Genomic DNA, 11,487 nt, shown 5'->3' on the forward strand with positions numbered 1-11,487 from the left:
GTGAGACATGGGGTAGTGTTTGGGGGAAGGTATAAACCTTTTTTGAGTGCCCAGATCAGTCCGCTGCCTCTGGCTCTCGGAGTTGCTCCCATTATAGGCAGCATTGATGCTGGTCCAGAGAGGACTATTTGTTCAGTCTTCATAAGAGAGGTGATTGCCAGTGCGGGAGAGGAAGAACAGCTGCCCACCAGCCAGCCAGCTTGGCTGCCCTTTCCTGATAGCCTCTCTAGGTCTTATCAAATTTCAGTGTCTTCCAATTGCATCTAATGTCATTGCATAGAAGAGAGCTTTTCCCTGCAGCAAGGGCTATTTTATGTTCCCTGCTCTTTGCCTCTTCAGCCCCAGACTCTTCCTTTCCCTCCTTAAGCAGCAAGAGACATCCTTACCCTGGAGTTCCTCTGGCTGCCCATCCCTGGCTGCTGCTGCTGCTGCTGCTGCTCCTCCTCCTCCTCCTCCTCCTCTTCTTCCCCCTCCTCCTCCTTTTCCTCTTCCTCTTTTTTTTTTTTAAACAGAAGTTTTACAATCTATAATTTCTCTAAAGGTTTCTTCTGAAGTCAAACCCCCACTTGTGACATTTTATTTTAATATTAAATGTTGTATTTTGATTTTTCTTTCTTTTTTATTGGATTGTTTAATTTACATTTCAAATGTTATCCCTTTCCGGTTTCCTGACCATAACCCCCCATCCCCTCTCCCTCCCCCTTCCTCTATGAGGGTGTTCCTCCACCCAACCACCCACTCCTTCCAGCCTGCCCTCTCTGACATTCCCCTACATTGTGGGGGTCCAGCCTTGGCAGGACCAAGTGCGTCTCATTATTTCTCATCCTGTCCCTGAGATGGGGTGGGGGAGTCACCGATGTGCCCTGGGACCCAGGTTTAAGTAAAACTCTTTGCAGGATTCTCTAGAGACCTTTTTTCTACACTGCATCCTAGGTGGATCTAGAAACAGGGTGAGCGCCAGGCTTCAAACTGGCTTCATTGGTCTGTCTTTCTGCCTGACAGGTGCCTGCTAAGCTGTTTATTATGACTTTTTGGGACAGGAAGTAAGCCAGATTGGCTTCCAACTTGTAGCATCCCTCTTGCCTCTGCCTCCCAGATGCCAAGATTACAAGTGTGACCCACCATGCTGGTGTCCTAGTTAGCACTGTCAACTTGACCCTCCCTGGAGTCCCCTGAAAAGGAAATTTCAGTGGAGGGATTGCGCAGATCAGATTGGCCTGCGGGCATGTCTGTGGGGCATTGTCTTGATGATGAGTCCATCTAGGAGGACCCAGCCCATGGTAGGCGGTACCTTTCTTTGGGCAGGCCGTCCTAAGCTGTAAGTGGGAGATAGCTGAGTGTGAGCCCAAGTTAGCCAGCAAGAAGCATTTATCCATAGGTCTCACTTCAAATTCCTGTTGATTTTCTGTCTTGACTTTTCTCAAATGCAGCCTACAAGGGGAAATCAACCTTTCCCCTAGATTTGCTTTTGGTCATGGGATTTATCACAGCAACTGAATGAAGGAAGCTAGAAGACCTGCCACACCCATTAATACACCTTAGAGGCACCAACCAATCAAAAGCCACTTAACACAGGTCATGGGTGAAGCAAAGTCACACCCTTAATTTTAAGACTTGTTCTCCACTTTGGAGAAGTTTCAAATCTATCAGGGCGTGTAACTCTTAAGAGTTCGGCCCAGCACTGTTAAAGGCAATGGTGCTTGCTACCTGCTTGAGATGAGGAAGGTGAGCCTTAGAGAGCTAGACCTCTCTAGTACCTCTGTCCAGCTCACTTCAGGAATACCAATCTGTGCTTCCTTCTCCAATACTCTCTGCTTTGCATTTCAACGTCTTCTTTTCCACACCCCCTGTTAAGATAGAGCTTCTAGGCTGCCTTCAAATTGGAAACGCGGAAGAAAACCTTAAACGTTGGATTCTGTTTCCATCCTGTTGGGCGTGGGTACTGTGCACCACCACACCCAGTTTTACTAATGTGAAGGGTAGACTCAAAGTTTCGTGAATACTAGGCAAGCATTCTACAAATGGAGCCACCCCTCAGCCCCCTTTGCGTCTGTTTTGGAGCATTAGATTAAACGGTCATCTACCCACCTGCTTTGCTACATGCACCTCTGGTCTCTGTTTTCCACCTACTGGTGGAGGGTAGCTATCTGATGTTAGGTCCGAATCCCGGGGCAAATGGCTGAGGTGCCTATTTAATGTATCAAAGTGGACCTAGCTGCCAGGTTCTCCCAGCATCCCTCAGTCCCTACCTGTTACGCTGATTACAACTGTCCCAGAGTCCTTCTGGTAAGCATACCCTACATCACCCTCCACCCCAACCCCTGTGAACTTTTCCAACCCAGGATCTGAGCTGCCCTTTTCTATATAGTCCAGCCATTTTGGTTACCTGTCCTCTTTGTCTACTCTTTCTTCTCTTGGCTAATCTCTTGGTCTGCAGTTCCTCTCCTCTCCCCGTCTCATCACATGGCCAGGTTCATGTTCACTCTGGATTTTCCCAGAGTTCTCTGCCTCTGACGATGCTCTTCCTTTGATCTATAATAAACCTCCTTCACCATACTTGGGGACAGCCACATCCTTCCTTCCTTTTTTATTTCTTTGTTTTTATTCATCTGCAAGTGTCCTTCCAAGCAGTCCTAAGGTAGGAATTATGACCTTCTCTCTCTTTTCTGCCTCCTCAGCCTAGCACAAAGCCTGGCTTCCAAAATTATGGACTGAGATGCCAAGAGGTGAAGTCACTGGCTGTTTGGAACCATGGTTGTGCGGCATGCTGGGGATAAGGAAAGGCTGCCTCCCAAGTAGATGGACTGCAAAGCAGGTTTTCTTGGGGATCAGTGGGTAAGGTACACCTTTACCAGCTGACACATCCCTGGTCAGCCCCCAGGCTTGACTGAACCAGCATGGACTTAATTTCATTCCTGATGTTGTTAGGCTAACGTTCCCATGTAAGGGATGGCAAGAGGGCAGCCTGTTCACATGCAGCTCAGCTTGGTACTAAAGTCCACGCTTCTCTTCTCTGCCATGAGAACAGAGACAATGGAACAACATGAACTGGGTCTCTCAGGCTGTCCAAATACCCAGAAATGAGCTCAAGCTGGACTATAGGATTTCCAGTGGATCCGGCATTTTTCAGGAAGCTGTGAAACGGGTTCTCAGTTGCTATAAGGAGTCATTTCCCTTACCTCTGGCAGAAGGGACATATGGCTCCATTGACATATACTGGTGGCTGCATATCGAAACCCCTGCCAGCTTCCACGCTCCCCCAGGCCCTATTCACAGGTACCTATTATATATTTCAAAGCCTACACTGCTGTCCTGGTCTTTCTTATCCTCTCCTTACCCCCCAGATGCTCATTCTTGCTCCCACTTATTCTCTTAGTGTCTCCTGCCATGTTCTAATCTCCATCTCTTGCTAACTCACTATCACCCCTGTTCTCTCCAGTTCCCTCTCTTCTCCAGCCTTGGCTATGTCGGGTCTGCTGGCCATGTGCAGTCTTCTCTCTCTCTCTCTCTCTCTCTCTCTCTCTCTCTCTCTCTCTCTCTCTCTCTGTCTTTGTCTCTCTGTCTCTGTCTCTCATTTACAATAAAAAGCTAAACCAAATCATGAAGCAGGCATATTGACAGTTTCTTTACTGTGATCTCTCAAATACAGCATTTTCCAGAGAAGAGAAGTGTGTGTGTGTGTGTGAGAGAGAGACAGACAGACAGACAGACAGAGAAAGACAGAGAGACAGAGAGACAGAGACAGAGAAATAGTATCTAGGGAAAGCAACTAATAAAATCATAAATGTCCTAAACCACTATTACCAGGGTCTCTTGTCCCTCATACCAGATATTATTCTCCGCACAGAACAAACAGAACAGAACTCATCTCCTTTTTCTGAGCATCAATAAATAGAAGACATGGGATGAGGGTATCTGACAAAGGCCAAAGTCTCAGGGTCACTAAAGATAAGGCAAAGCAAATCAAGGGCAATGAGCACTGAGCAGAGAGGATGCGGGGAAGGAGTCTTCATACAGCTGACAACAATTTGTTTTGAAATCTGAAGGTGGTGCAACGGCAAGCAGAAGCCTGACATTTTCTGCAAATTGCAAAGAAGAGATGAGCCTTGCAAGGAAGGACGGGGCAGGCAAGCACAGCAGGGTCAAGTGTCTGGCTCTTCTAGAAAGACAAACAGTGCAAGAACCTCTTATCCATGGTTCCCATCTGCCCTCTGAGTGGTTCTTAATGCTTGAAGTGAGCAGGGTGGGGGTCAGGCCTTGGTGGGTCTCCCCTCCTCCCTGGGAGAGAGGACAGCGGTGAGATGGAAAGGAAGCTGAGATACGGAGATCTGGGAGAGAAGGCCAGAGAGGTGCGTCTGTAAAATGGGGGTAATGACACCGCTTCGCTGAGTCATCAAGGGGATTAAACATGATAATGTGGTTGAGGTAATTACAGAGGATCCAGCATCCTGCAAATGCTTACTAAATGGCGGTTGTGATTATTAGGACTCACAGACTTCTCAGGACTGTGGTGGTACCAAAATGCTGAGGGGAGAAGTAGGGAGAGGCAAGAAGCACTCAGCGGCCCCTCCTAGAGAGGGAGGAAGGACAAGAGACTCTTACCCTGCTGTTCCTGTCTGCCCTTGTGAGGCTAATGCAGGCTAAAAGCCTTGGCGGAAGATGAGAGTGAGCATGGAAAAGGTTGGCAAGTCCTTCAGGTCTCCTTGCCACCCCCTCCACCATTCCTGAGGCTGGGGCATCTTCTGGGCACAGAGGAGGAAGCAGGAGGGATGTAGAGAACCACCGTGTCACCTGGTGTGTTTGGAGACCATCCTGCTGCCTGTTTCTACAAAAGGCTATGGTTTAGCATCCAGAAAATATTTACTGAGTGTCTGTGTACCTGGGATTGTGTTGGGCTTTGGGATATGTAGCCTGAAGGGGGTGAGGGGGTAGCAATCTTCCAGAAAGTGACATCATATTTAGTCAAAGAAAATATCCTATTCTGAGTCAGAACACTCCTGGTTACCTAGGCCAAGCATGGAAACGTTCTTGACATCTTTCTTTCTCTCACACTGTTTATCCAATTCATTGTCACATCCTGAAGACTCCATCTTCCCTTTATCAAAAATCTAGACCACTTCTCACTCCTACCACCCTAATCCAGGTCGCCATCATCTCTTGGACCGTTGTTACAGGAACCTCTGAGATGGTCTTTGCCTTTAGCCTGATCTCTCAGGCCCTCTCTCCTCATGGCAGCTAACATGAATCTAAAACACATGTTCTTATGCTGCTTCCCAACTCCAAGTATTCCCAAGACTCCTTGTCTTACTTCCTTATGAAAGCAAAGTCCCTACACTGACCTATAAGGTTGCCTTGGCCCTGGCTGCCTCTCTAGCCAGCCCCGTTGTACTCTGACAGCAGTAACATCTGCTAGAATGAAATGAAGCCCACTTCCTGGAAGAGGCAGGGAGCAAAGACAGTGTGGGCCTCCCCTACTGCTAGCAGACTTCCAGGAAGTATAGCACTGTGGTTTCCCCCACTGGGCTCTGAATTAAATTGGCTAACAGCAAGACAGGCAATGAATGTTTTTAAGACATAATTATAGACAGAGTTTAAAGATGAATATAAACTTCACATAGAAAAACGTGCAATATTAACACATCTTAATATATAAATAGCTCCTATAAGCCTGTCACTCAAAAACTGGGGAGACGACGTCAATGCAAAGAATAACTCACAGGAGAAAATTAAATGTCCTGAATGTATCTAGGAGGGAAAAAAAAGAGCTTACCTCACCAGAAATCAGGGAGGCACACATTTGAACAGTAAGATGTTTTCTTTTGCTAATGCAACTGGCAAAAGTAAGAAAGGTTTATGATGTGGGGCTGGGGAGATGGCTCAGTGGATTAAGGTGCTTGCTTCCAATTCTGATGACCTGAGTTGAATCCCAGGGACCCATGGAGCAGGAGAGAAACTACTCCTGCAAGTTGTCCTCTCATTGTGGCACATAAACTCACACAGACAGACAGACAGACAGACAGACAGACGATACAAATAAATGTGATACAGTTTTTAGAAAGATTTGTGATATAAAGAATGAGCAAGAACTATTGAAATGAGAGTGCGAATTGGCTCAATCTTTTTGTAATTAACACAATTAAGGCTGTTATCCTTGCTACAACTGTATCTCTGGGGGAAAATTTTGTGGTTTTGTTTAAGCATAAATAAAGTGCACATGTGAGCCATCTATTCATTTTCTACGCTGTGCAGCCTGGTGTGGGCTCAGTGCTGATGGTCAGCTGGGCTGTTCTTTCCGTGTTGCTTTCGTTTTTTCCATGATGGCTCTTGGAAGAAATGTGCATGATCTCAGCACAGTAAGATCTCATAGGCATCAGGGACCCTTCCAGTTTTGTGGCACCGTGGACCAGTAACTTCTGGAAGCTGCCGGGCAGTGCCTGCTTTGTTTCCTTGTTTTTCCTGTAACCAATGTTGGGGGTCAGGGTCTGGCCCTGGAATCTTCTCCATTCCCCATTGATAAAACCTCTGGGTTCCTGCCAGTTTCCCTTAATTTTGACATAACTGATTGAGATTTTTGTCCTCTTTTTGATGCTCTTGTGTTTCACCAGAAGTCTGAGGGCAGCCCTGACACTGAGTAGCAGATAGCTATCACTTCCAAAGGCAGCATCGAGGGAACACACTAAAGCTTTGATTAAATGTCTAATTTAAAAAATATTATCTATACATTTCAGACAGGTTCTCAAGTGTCCCAGATTATGTACCCGAGAAGGACCTTGAACTTCTGATCCTCCTGCAGTATTTTGTCTTCAGAATACTGGGGTTAAAGGAATGCACCCCCATCTTGCCCTGTTTATGTGGTGCCAGGGATTGAACCTGGGGTTGTAAGTGCTTAAGCAAACACCCTGCCAACTGAGCTACGTCACCAGGCATATTTCCTAACTCTGGGCCTAGTAACTTTGTTAATAATGGTGTTTATAACCAAAAACACTCATCGAAAAGGAAGTGTTTAACAATGAAAACTAGAAGAAAACTTTCAGTTTCTCTTTTTTCTTTCCCTCCTTTCCTTTTTTCCACTCTTTCTTCTTTCTTCTCTCTCTCTCTTTCTTTCTTTCTTTCTTTCTTTCTTTCTTTCTTTCTTTCTTTCTTTCTTTCTTTCTTTCTTTCTTTCTTTCTTTCTTTCTTTCTTAGAGGGTCTTATGTGGTTCCTCTTATCCCTCACTCTGTATCTCCTGCCATGCTTGGTTTATGTAGTGTTGGAGATCCAACTCAGGGTTATGCACATGTTAGGTAAGCTTTCTACCAGCTGAACTATGTCCCTAGTTTTATGGAAGAAGCTTTAATGCTGGCAGAAGAGTTTTGTTTTTTCTTTTTCTTTTCTTCTCTCTCTCTCTCTCTCTCTCTCTCTCTCTCTTTAGAAAAAGAAAAGTTGTTTGTGTGTGCATGCGTGTGTGTGCGTGCATGTGCATGCGTGTGCGTGCGTGTGCGTGCGTGTGCGTGTGGTGGGTGTTGGGCAGTGCTTGCCAGGCAAGCATGTGAAAGTCAGATTACAGATGTCAGGGGTCAGGATGAGCTCAGGTCCTCAGGGTTGTGTGTCAAGTGCCTTTACCCACGGAGCCACAGGAGAATTAGTCCATCAGGCCCATGGGCACTGCTTATACAGAGCAGCACCCCTGAGCTAAGTCTCTATGAGGCAGCATAGGGCAAGCTTAGAAACACATTGATATTTGAAAACGGCTGGCTGCAAAACAGCATCTACGTCATAATCTTTTTCATATTTAAGGACAAAAGTGAAACAAAACTAAGTAGAACTGTGTGTGCTCATACATTGAAGTGGTTAATTCATAGAACAGCCTGGAGGGATATCTGGCTCTAACTACAGAGGGAGGGGCAGGCCTGCCCTGTGGAGGAGGGGTTCTGTTGTCTCCTCTGCTTCTACTTACACTTTATGAATGTAATGTGGTTTTGTACTATTTGTGTAGTTAAAATTTTGGGTGGGAGCTGGGTATGGTGTAGCTCATGCCTGTAATTTCAGCTCTTGGGAGGTGGTTGAGGGTGAATCAGAGGTTGAAAGGCCTCTAGGATCGTACTGAGTTGAGACCAACCTTAACTACACAAGACCCAGTCTCAAAAGAAAACAAAACTTTGCTAGCTGGACCTGTTAGCATAAATCTTAGCTACTCAGGGGGCTGAACATCGCAAACTCAAGACCTGCCAGGGCTACAGAGTGCAGTCACGGCCAGCTTAGGCAACATAGTAAGAATCTATCTCTAAATTAAAAGTAAAAATACATTTCTCTGTGTATACGACGCACCATGTTCAAGCCCCACTGTCTAATAAAAAGTTTAAGCATGAGTATATTTGACTAATTTAAAACTCATATAAAAATTAGGTCTTTCATCAATACAGTGGCTCTTCCCTACCTTAGCTCCACATGCACCCATTTCACAGATGCAAAAGCAACTAGGAATAAGTGATTTGCTGAGGTTTCACATCTGGGAATATAGAAAAGGAGCCAATACTCACAGAGAACTCAAGAGTATTCGATCTGGGGTGGTGAGTAGGGTCTGCAGTAGTCCTGACCCATGCTTCACTGGGGAAACAAACCCTCAGTATGCAAGGCAAAGTGGTCTAAACTGATAACAAATAAGAGTTAACAAGTCCACTTAGGTGGCATTACCTATAATCCCAGCACTGGGGAGGCTGAGGCAGGAGGATCATGAGGCTCACATTTGCTGTATAACCAGCTATATCGGGCTGAGTGCTAAGAACTTCATATCCTAATTATAATGTTATCATTAACGTGACTAATTTTATTCGTGGCCCCCAACCCTATATGTCCTGTAGTTTTATTACCCTCATTGTCTAGGTGGGAAGGTCAAGATGCAGATAGGTTAGGGAATTCACAGGTAGGAGGTTTGAAAGATGAAATATCTTTTAAAGGAAATGTGTCTGAAGGCATACCTCAGTTAATTTAGAGTGCCCAGCTCTCTTGAGGCCCTGGTTTTAATTGACAGCAATACATAGATGAGGCATGGAGGTACACATCTGCAATCCCATCACCAGGGTGATAGAGAAAGGAGGGATGAAAGTTCAAGGTCATTCGCCATCATTTGAGCTTGAGGAATGAATAGGCTTTTAGGGAAAGTGTAGAACGCCATTGGGGAAGAACAGGCCTACTATCCATCTCTCCATTGTCCCTTGTAGCCACAGGCAGTGGGGCTTGGCTCTGTCAGGGATGGACTTCCCTTCTTTCTGCCCTCTCCTCCCTCATATAGCCCCTCCTCCTGCTCTTCCTCCTTTCGATGGAAACTAAAGCCTCCCACATGTTCCCAAGCACCTCACCCTGAGCTACATCCCAAGTCCTATTTGTTTAGTTAATTTGTCTTTACCTGCCCATCAGTTTATTTTAGCAATATTCATATTCACTAAATCATGAAACCAACCTGGGTGTGAAACAACAGCGGAATAGATAACGAAAACATGGCACGTGAGAACCAGGAACTTTCCCCAGCCGTAAAGAAGAACTGAATTATTTTGTTGGCAGGAAAATTGATGTGGAATCCCATCCATGCTGTAATACCATCGAGTTCTTTTTGATTTACCTGACGATTACAAAATCCACTATTTTAAAATGGTCAGTTCAATGGTTCAAAGTATATTCAGAAGTGTGGCTGTCACCATTACCCAATTCTAACATGTTCATCCTGTCCCCCGCCTCCCAAAAAAATCCAGATTAGCAACTACTGTATCCTCCAAGTCCTTATCTGATTCCTATTTCTGGATATTTCAACCAGTACGTGCAGACTGTGTCACCTCCCTTCACCTGGTATAATGCTTTCAAGGTCCACTCATGTTGAAGCATGAATCAGTACTTCATTCTTTTTGGTCTTCTCTACAGAGTCTCATGTAACCAAGACTGGCTCCAAACTTGCTATATAGGCTAAGCTGGCCTCAAACTCTTAATCTCTCTGTATTGGCCACACACAGCGTGGACTTTCTACTTTCCAGTAAGTGTCCTTTGAAATATAACAACTTTTATTTTAAGGAAGTCGTCGATACACGCTTCCTCTTTATTTTCCTGTAAGCCATTGGCTAACCCAAGGTTACAATAAATGATGTCTAAGGTGTCTTCCAAGGGCTTAGCCTGACGTGTGGATTAGAACCATTTTGAGTTATTTTTGTGTGCCATGAGATAAGGGTGGAGTTCCTCTGAAGGTCGCCTCCATCCTTCCATAGCCACACAGGAGGGAGAGTTTGCTTTCTAATCCTAAACAGCTGTCATTAAGGAACTCCTACCTTCAAACCCCAGACCCAGAAGTGAAGAAGCAGGCTTAAACTATTTCCAAGTTCAAAGTTTTTGCTAGTTTAAACTTATTCTTCTATCTGACTTCTCTACAACCAAGTCAGAACATTGTATACATTAGACATAACAACAACAACAACAACAACAACAACAACAACAACAGAGAAGCCGATGTGTGTCTTGAAGCCACACGGGAACCCACCTGTCAGGGTAGGAATGTGACCTGGAGGAGGCAACCTTGCTGAGAAAGAGATGCACATCTTGAGTATTAACACAGCCCTGCCACGTGTTTGTTTTGTTTTGCTTGGAAGCAAGGTGTCATGTAGCCAAGGCCAACTTGTGGTGCAGCCAAGAAAGGCCTTGAGCTACTGATTTTCTGGCCTTCACTTCCTAAGTGCCGGGACTATAGATCTGTGGCCCTACCCAGACTGGCTCTCATTCTTGTGTGAACTTGTGGGAATGATGTATATCCCCTTTTGGGTTTCGGTGTTGCAATGGAGAAGGAAGAGAGTTGTGGCCGGACACTTTAGTAATATTTTATCAAGACTTCAAGTATTTAGGGATAGCAGATTTAATACTTTGGATAACCTTAAGAGGCAGAAAAGGGAATGGAGTCTCTGAAGGCAACACCTGAGAATAGCGAGCTAGGAAATGTTAGGACTGGGTTAGAAACCTATCTTTCTCCTCACAGCCACTCTATGTCCCCAAGTCACCTTTTCCACTCAAACTTCAATTTCTCCCTCTCCCTGGTAAAAGTCAACAAATATCCCTTCCTCATGCAAAGATATCTGCAAAGATATCCATTCTCTGAGTCTTTTGGGTATCAGAGGGTTGGGAGAGATCAAGGGTCAGCCCGGCCTCTAATTCTATATCCTATGCCTCAGAAGAGCTAGGGATATAGAATGGAGATGGTGTGCGGTTCAGAAGGCATGGACCATCATGGCTCACTGATGGAATATTTATTGAGCTTCTATAAGATGCCAAACCTTGCTATGGGATTCGTGGGGGCTGGAACAGAAAATAAGACAAAAATCCCTATTCTCAGTTTATAGTCTACCAAAGGGAAGAGAGATACAACAAAGCAATACACAGTAACAGAAACAGATATTAGACAGTGATGGGTGAAGAAACAGCGGTGGCGGCTACCCAGAAGCCTTAAGAGAAGGCATTTTGGGATTGTTTTCCTG

The sequence above is a fragment of the Rattus rattus genome, chromosome 2 (assembly GCF_011064425.1).
Source record: "Rattus rattus isolate New Zealand chromosome 2, Rrattus_CSIRO_v1, whole genome shotgun sequence".
In the NCBI taxonomy this organism is placed as follows: domain Eukaryota; kingdom Metazoa; phylum Chordata; class Mammalia; order Rodentia; family Muridae; genus Rattus; species Rattus rattus.